Source organism: Bidens hawaiensis, unplaced genomic scaffold (genome assembly GCF_021521415.1).
Source record: "Bidens hawaiensis isolate Kalapana, Puna unplaced genomic scaffold, B.hawaiensis_p1.1 tig00018889_1, whole genome shotgun sequence".
NCBI classification, from domain to species: domain Eukaryota; kingdom Viridiplantae; phylum Streptophyta; class Magnoliopsida; order Asterales; family Asteraceae; genus Bidens; species Bidens hawaiensis.
In genome coordinates this window covers 260,079-269,415 of record NW_027492870.1, presented here as the reverse complement: position 1 = coordinate 269,415, position 9,337 = coordinate 260,079, and the positions used below count along the sequence as shown (strand labels likewise).

The window sequence follows — 9,337 nt, the reverse complement described above, 5'->3', positions numbered from 1 at the left end:
CGAAATATTTTCCCCCCGGTTCCCGTCTCTGTTATACCCCCGATTCTGATTACTCGAGGCCTGCTGATAACCGCTCTAGCGGTAATTACCCTGCGATATGTTCTGACTCGATCTCTGAAAGTTCGGGTGGTTCCTCAGGCCCGGGTGATATGTGTTAGAATTGAGCCCTTGGCCTTTGGAATCTCCGTAAGCATAATTAACTTCCTCGGTGTCATCCTCCTCATCATCATCATAATACTCGGGGCAATTTTCTGCCTTATGCCCGAGTTCACCACAATCTTCACAAACCGGGAATTTCACTCCAACTTTCCCGACTTCTTTCTTCTTACCCTTTATGTATCCAGCCAGTTCACGTTCTAACTCAGCAATTCTTTCAGACTCACTTGTGACTGACTTAACTGATCTGGATGAATTACCACGTCTTCGTCTTTCAGCTGCTGCTTCTGCCTTGGAATCTTCACACATGAACTCCAAATATTCCCAATCATCTTCCTCATGCTGATTCAACAACTGACTATTACACGAGGCCTTAAGATGCTTTCGGTCCTCGTATGTCAAACCATCAACAAAGCACTTTACCAGTTCCCACAGTTCGATTTGGTGATGTGGAATTTTCTGATCATATCCTTATACCTGGTAAAAGCTTCATGGAATAACTCACCTGGTAACTGTGAAAAGTGACTAATGTCTGAACGGGCCTCGGTAGTCTTCGACTATGAATAAAACTCGTTTAGGAAGACTTGTTGCATATCGGCCCAGTTTCTGATACTGTGTGTTGGTAACGAGTTAAACCACAGTTTCGCTTTGTCTTTTAATGAGAACTGGAATAACCGCAACCGGACTTCATCCTGATCGAACGTACCATCACCAATAGACCCGCAAACAGCCGAAAAATCGATCAAGTTCGAATACGAGTCTTCCGAAGCCATCCCATTGAAATGAGGAACGATGTTGATGTAAGATGGCCGGGACTTGAAGGTTGGCTGTCCCTGCACTCGTTCCTGTAGAACCAACGGGGATGCTCCGTCTGAGATAGCCGGTCTGAACCGAATATTAACACCATGAGCTGGGGCTATGTAATTTCTCCTTTGCCCCCCCCCCACGGGGTTTCCCATACCGCCCCGGTTAACCGGAATAGCACGAACTCTTTCTGGCCGTTCCGCCCAATTTACCCTTTCTCGATCCCTTCGGTGTCTGTTAACGGGTTCAACCCGTCTTCGAATTACCGGATCTTCCACTTCTTCTTCATACTGATTATCACCCTCAGCCTCTTGTTCATCAACCTCATTCTCGGCCTCAACTGCCCCATTCCTCCTAACCCATCGATCAACCTCATCATCAGCTGCCCGAAAACCCTCGTTTCCATTATTCTCTTCACCCTCATCCTCATCTTCAGTCAGAACACTCGATCTGACATCATCAATATTTAACCTAACTCGACGGTTGGGGTTATTATTTGGAGTAGATGGTCCGGCTTGGTCAAAGTTGAGGTTTAAGTTTCAGTTAAGGTTTCGGTTTCGGTTTTGATTTCAGGTTCTAGAGGCACGAGCGGAGTGGTTTTGGTTATTCTGGTTATTGAAGTTTGGTGGGTCGGGTATGTTGTCTGGGTGAAACATGTTGGTTCGTGGAAGTGGATCTTGGTTCCGGTTATCGTTCTGGTTCTGGTTTTGGTTTTGGTTCTGGTTTTCGTTTTGATTCTGGTTCTGGTTTTGATTTTGGTTCTGGTCTTCCATTTGTGATTTTCTGTTTTGTACTCAGTTCTGCCGAGCTACTCTCTCGATTTCAGGCGCGTAAACTAACGGAGACTGTCGGCCCGAATGGCGGGTGCGCATAAACCTGTAATCTGCACAACTAACACAACCCGAGTAAAATGAAAAAATAAAAATAAAATATAATAAAATAAAACTTAAACTAAAAACTGAAAATTAAATAAAACACGAAAATCAAATAATACGAAAAACAAAAAGCGCACTAACTCCCTGGCAGCGGCGCCATTTTGATGACCGTCGTTTGAGTCAATCAAAAACCTAATTATTCTAAATAGATAGAGCAAGTAGGGTATCGTATCACAAGGAGTATGTGGTCAATGCAATTCGTATAACATACTTATAATTATGAAGTAACTGGTTTTAGTGCTGATCACACAAGCAATAGTTTGAATTAAAAGAACTAAGCAACGAACGAACAAGCGAGTTGTAAACAATTAACAAAGCAAATCACACCCGGGAATTCAAGTAAGCAACCAAACAGTATCTCATGCAACCTAACAGAGTGATTATCAACGATTAACTGAAAACTGATCAACCAGACAAAACCTTAGACGTCAACAATTACTTTACACACGGCACTGGTTATCAAACAGTCCTTGCCAGTGTGACTCAGTTAAGGGTAATTGCACGTTTTATCGTATTCAATCTAACCAAACAGTTATATGACTAATTATCTAGCAACTGGTAACAGATCGTTCAGACCAACGTAAACCTAAACCGACCGAACACACAGAAATACTAAACATCAATAATCATATATCAATCTTCAATAATCAAAACATAAGTATTCTTAATCACATGAGAAAAACTGTAAAGAGTTACAAACTATACATCCCGGGTGCGACTCTAGGAGATTAGCCGAGCCTAGACATCATTGAATCTTCGATACGGATGATAGTAATCATATGTAGGATCTTGACACGAGCTAGGATAGTGGAAATCGCCTATAGGAACTGCTGAAATCACCTCTTGGTCGTCAAAAACGAAGTTAGGGTTTTCCAAGATGAAAAATACGATATAAACCAAAAAAACCGTCTGCACACCCCATCGCGATACGTGATGGGGTCTTCAATGGTCCATCACGTATCGCGATGGACCAGAAAGTCAAAGGTCCATTTAAACCCCATAGCGATACGCTATGGGTCTTCAGGGAGCCCACCGCGTATCGCGATGGGTCTCCTCACCAGCAAACATCATTTAACTTCTCGTTTTGCGTGCTGGCCATCCCGGGTCTTCATTCCGTGCTACAACAGGTCCATATTGAGTACTTTAACGCCTGTGACCTGAAATCTAATAATACGTATGAAGTATCGATAGTTCTAGAATAAAAAGTTAAAACTAAACAATAAACAAACTAAAACAAATACAAATTAACCGACCATCACGGTACATGAACGATCTTTGGATATTGCATATACCGCTAGGTAATAGTGTGATATGTTATTGTTTTACGAATGATATATGAAAGTTATGGAAGTGATTAAGTATATGTGTGAAAGTATATAAATTTATATTTATAAAGAAGGTAATGTATGGTTGTATGGAGGTATGCTCATAGGGTTGCATACCCTAATAATATATGCGAAGGTTACGGGGTTGCATACCCTAATAATATATGCGAATGTCATGTACCGCTAGGTAATAGTGTGATATGTTATTGTTTTACGGATGATATATGAAAGTTATGGAAGGGATTAAGTATATGTGTGAAAGTATATAAATTTATATTTATAAAGAAGGTAATGTATGGTTGTATGGAGGTATGCTCATAAGGTTGCATACCCTAATAATATATGCGAAGGTTATGGGGTTGCATACCATAATCATATATGTGAAGGTTACAGGGTTGCATACCCTAATAATATATGCGAAAGTTACAGGGTTGCAGACCCTAATAATATCTGCGAAGGTTATAGGGCGAAATGCTCTTTAAAACGTAGATATGATTACGTATGTATAAGTAAGCTAAAACAAGAAAGAAAGAAAGTATATATGTACGAATGAAAGAAAGTAAAGAAGGTTAAGTAAGTAATATGTATCTTCGGATACATATGAGTAGAGGGGGCAATCCTGACCCAAAGTCATTTAATTGGGTCAGTTTGGGTTAAATTTAAAACCTTTTGGGTTGAAATGGGTTGGGTAATTTAATTGTAAGGGTTGAAATGGGTTAAATATGAAAAATCGTTTAAGAATGACGGGTCAAATTGGGTTGATAGTTTTATTAGAATGGGTTTTTTAGGGTTAGAGAATAGATCTCCAGTGAAAACCATGGGTTCGTGACTTCATCAGTTCATCTCATCTCTGCCTCAGCAGATTCAATCACCACTCGCCGTCAGCCCCGCCGTCGCCGCCATTCGCCGTCCAATCACCACCGCCGTGGGTAAATTCTTCCAGTCAGCATCTTCATCTCATCTCCGCCTCTCCGGGTAACCCTAGGTTATATATCTAATGCTTATTAATTATTATTATTATTATGATTATATCTACTGGTCTGCGGTCTGTCATATTCCAACCAAGGAGTTATTTAACAAATCCCAAATTAGATTATGTATATGTTGGTGTTGCATTAGTGTGAATGGCATTCTTCATTTGCAATCAATAATATAAATATTATTGACGGGTCATATTAGTTGGCAGAATCATTAATAAGTTTAAGTATGATCCCCTCCTTATTATACAACATTGAATTGCATTAATATGTTCAAAAATGAATGTTAACATACTGTTGATCAATGGATTGTATTAACCTGCAAAGTTATTGTTCAACCTTAATATAAAGTGGAAATCTTTAATCATCTTTTGGTGTATATATCTTTAATAAAATTTTTATTAATTGTTGGGCTAAAACCGAACCAAAAACCGAAATGTTGGATTTGTTATACTTGCATTCTGTTATGTTTGACTTTTGTTAATATTTTTTACATGACTTTTGGTAGGTCAAGATTCAAGAATATTTAGTGAATATGTCAAGCAACACTGGTTTTGATCAACATATTATAGGTGAGGAACGAGATGATGAAGTTAATTCAAATGATTCAAGTAAACGTTCTTATGTTTGGGACTACTTTGGTTGCGTAATGGTTGAACCTGATGGGACGAAGAAAGTAAGTTGTAAAGCGTGTGGACAGAAGTACAAGGTTGGTTCAAATTTGGGAACATCGAACTTAAAACGACATATCCCTAAGTGTTTTGATATTGATGAGCCAGGTCCACCAATAAAGCGCGCCCCTTTAGATCTAGAAATGTATAAAGAGAAAATAGCAATTTCAATCATCAAACATAACTACCCTTTTAGTTATGTTGAACATGAGGGAACACGAGATTTGCATAAATTCTTACATCCTAATGTGAAGGACATGACAAGAAACACTGCAAAGTCGCATATCTTAAGAGTATATGACCGGGAGAAGATGATTCTTATAGATAAATTACAAAGCATGACTAGTAGGATATGTTTGACTTCTGACTTATGGACTTCTCTCACGACGGACGGATATATGGCATTGACAGCTCATTATGTTGATGAGGATTGGGTTCTAAGAAAAAAGGTACTAAATTTTAGATTTATACCTCCTCCACACACTGGTTTCATCATAGCAGAGCACACGATCAACTTTTTAGCAGAATGGGGTATTGAGAAAAAGATTTTCACAGTAACACTAGATAATGCAAAGTATAATGATGTTTTAGTATCTTCTTTGAAAAGTCATTTGCGTTTGAATAACGTATTAGTGTGTGATTGTGATTATACTCATGTGCGTTGTTCTGCCCATGTACTAAATCTTGTTGTTCAAGCTGGAATTAAAGTAATTGAAGGAGCCATTGAAAAGGTTCAAGATTCGGTTAAGTATGTGAGAGGAAGTGCTGCTAGGAAGTGTAAGTTCGCAGAATGCATCGAATTACTTTCATTACGGTGCGGTAAACATGTTTGTCAAGATATCGTAACGAGATGAAATTCTATGTATCTTATTCTTGATTGTGCATTGGCTTATCGTCAGGCTTATTCTCAGTTAGCACTAGTTGATTCCAATTTTAAGAGTAATCCATTAGAAGAAGAATGGGAAAGGGTGGAAGTAATCACAAAATTTTTGAAACCTTTCTATGATATCACTACTTTGTTTTCTGGAAGCTTATATCCGACTTCCAGCTTATATTTTCATCAAGTGTGGAAAATTCAATTGCATATTGAAGAAGCAATTCGCAATACGGATGATGTTATTAGTAACATGGCAAAAGACATGAAAAAAAAGTTTGATAAATATTGGGAAAGTTATAGTATGGTGTTATCTTTTGCGGTTATTTTAGATCCACGGTACAATGTTAAGCTTGTTGAGTATTGTTTCTCAAAACTTGACATGAAAGTTGAAGAGTGAAAAACGAAATTGAAGAGTATCGTTGATGGCATTCATAAGCTATTTATGGAGTATGATATTCAATCGGAGACAATGCCCGATTCTTCAAGACCCGAGAGTTCAAATGTTGGTGACAACACGTTGGACGAGTTGGAAGGATTTGACTCATTTGAAAGCCAATATAGAAATGATGTTAACGAAAAGTCTCAATTAACATTGTACTTAGATGAACCTCAACTAGACATGAAAACAACCACTTGATGTTTTACGGTATTGGAAGGATAATCAAGGAAGGTATCCAAAAGTGGCTCTAATGGCTCGTGATCTGTTGAGCATCCCAATTACTACCTTTGCTTCCGAATCATCTTTTAGTATTGGAGGTCGGGTTTTGAGCAAGTATCGAACTTCACTTCTACCATCCAATGTCGAGGCGTTGCTATGCGCTCAAGATTGGTTGGGTGTTTTACAAGGTATTAAAAGTTCATTCTTTTGCAACTAAATTTTATGTAATATCTTTATTAATATAGCACCTTTCATTTTTCACATATTTAGATGAAAACGAGATCGAGATGGAGGAACAACTTGCTGAAGACATTGAAGCGTTGATTCCGAGTTATAATAGTAGCAATTTTAGATTGACCGAGAGGTATTAAAAACTGAATTCTCTTTGAAATTTAATTTTATATTTGTATATGTTTATTAATATAACAACTTTCCTTTTTTATATATTTAGATGAAACGAGATCGAGATGGAGGAACAACTTGTGTTGACCAAGAATGCAACTTGTAGTAGGGTTTCTAGTTGTTTTGAATTGTTTAATGTCATCATTGTTATTTGGATAAAGACATTGTGCAAATATGTGATCTTAAAGTACTTAAATGATGTTTTGGTTAGGAAATGTCATCATTGTTTACCTTGTTTGAAGTATTGGTTATGTAACTTGATGAAACGGACAAAAACGAGCAGAATTACTGATTTTTATTGCTGAATTGCTACAAAATTGGTCAAAACGTGTTGAAACAAGCTGAAAAACCGCTTAAGCGAGCTGTTACGCGCTGAAACGAGCTGAAAAACCGCTTAAGCGAGCTGTTACGCGTTGAAACGAGCTGAAAAACCACTTAAGCGAGCTGTTACGCGCTGAAACGAGCTGAAAAACCGCTCAAACGAGCTGTTACGCGCTGAAACGAGCTGAAAAACCGCTCAAACGAGCTGTTACGGGCTGAAACGAGCTGAAAAACCGCTCAAGCGAGCTGTTACGCGCTGAAACGAGCTGAAAAACCGCTCAAGCGAGCTGTTACGCGCTGAAACGAACTGAAAAACCGCTCAAGCGAGCTGTTACGCGCTGAAACGAACTGAAAAACCGCTCAAGCGAGCTGTTACGCGCTGAAACGAACTGAAAAAACCGCTCAAGCGAGCTGTTACGCGCTGAAACGAACTGAAAAAACCGCTCAAGCGAGCTGTTACGCGTGAAACGAACTGAAAAACCGCTTAAATGAGCTGTTACGCGCTGAAACGAGCTGAAAAACCGCTTAAGCGAGCTGTTACGCGCTGAAACGAGCCGAAAAACCGCTTATGCGGGCTGTTACTGTTACGCGCTGAAACGAGCCGAAAAACCGCTTAAGCGAGCTGTTACGCGCTGAAACGAGCTGAAAAACCGCTTAAACGAGCTGTGACACGCTGAAAAGAACTGAAAAACCGCTTAAGCGAGCTGTTACGTGCTGAAACGAGCTGAAAAACCGCTTTAACGAGCTGTTACGCGTTGAAACGAACTAAAAAACCGCTTAAGCGAGTTGTTACGTGCTGAAACGAACTGAAAAACCGCTTAAGCGAGCTGTTACGTGCTGAAACAAACTGAAAAACCGCTTAAACGAGCTTTTGTTGTTAAAAAGAGCTGTAACGTGTTGGAAACGCGCTGATTCGTTGGTCAAAAAAACTGACTCGAAACCCGTTTTGACCCGTTCATACATTGACTCGTTCTAACCCGAACCTGTTGACCCTAACCCGTTCTTACCCGAACCAAAACAACCCTTTTTTTAAGTGACCCGTTTCGACCCTAACCCGTTTCGACCCTAACTCGTTTCAACCCTAACCCGTTCCGACCCATGACCCGTTTCGACCCAACCCAACCCAATTGCCACCTCTACATATGAGTAAGTATGTAAATGTATTGTATGTTACCTGTATTAACTAGAACTCAATCAGCGTAGCTGACTTTTAGTATGCACGCATGTTAATAGACTGAGACAACTGGCTTGAGAGAAGGACATATGGCGGATCTGAAGAAGCTGAAAAATAATATGTTTTTCTGTTATGTTTTTAAAGACAAGTTGAAAGATTGTAATGAATAGTGGACTATTTTTATTATTCTGCGAAAGTTTTTAATTAACTCTGGTATTTAAAACGTGGTTTAAATTGTTATGAAGTCATTGATTTTTAGATAGGAATGAAGGGGGCCAGGTGAAAGGGGCAAATGATTACGCATTGACAAAATGGGAAATGGGTTTTCACCTTTCACCCTCATTAAATGGTGTTATAGCTTATAGGAGGGGTGAGTGAAAGAGATATAATAATTATTATAAAACAACAAAATTAAAAAATAAAAGAAAATACTTTAAATTTGAAACTAAAACAATACCTGTAGTAATATAAAAAAAACTACTCTATTCGTCCCATTAAAATAAGGTTTGAAAAACACAAAGTTTAAAGTAAATTGAATTATTACTTTTTTTGTTTACTAAATGACAATAATGCATTAATGATTTTGGAAATTGGGTTCATCAATATTGTTTATTAATTTTAGTTGGGTGTTTAAGAGTAAACTTGGAAATTTCTTAATAAATTTTGAAAGTAGACATTTGTAATATGACAAATAAAAAAATAAAATATTAACATTTTTAATTTTAATGGAGACGGAGGGAGTAGTTATTTGAAAGATATTTTATTTGAATTTCTTTTGTCCTCATATATTGCTCGGTCCGTTGTGACATATACCCGTGTTAATTGCAAGAATGTTCATTGCATACCTCTCTTCCCCAAGGTTGGGTTTTTTTCTATTAACTCCACGAGTTCTACCATCTTTCCCATAATTTTGTCAACGCTCTCTTTATATTCAACTCCGACTAACGATGATACCCTTTACCTTATGTTATTTTACTAGGTGTTGTCTTGTTTCTTTTTAACCCTTGACCCATCAACAAGATGGGAGCCCAATTTGT

At 38.3% G+C, this 9,337-nt stretch overlaps 1 pseudogene; it reads left to right on the top strand.

Annotated features, from left to right (window-relative positions):
- Window positions 1-4,732: 4,732 nt before the first annotated feature.
- LOC143557315 (zinc finger BED domain-containing protein RICESLEEPER 2-like) lies at window positions 4,733-6,913 on the top strand (annotated as a pseudogene).
- The last annotated feature ends 2,424 nt before the right edge of the window (window positions 6,914-9,337 follow it).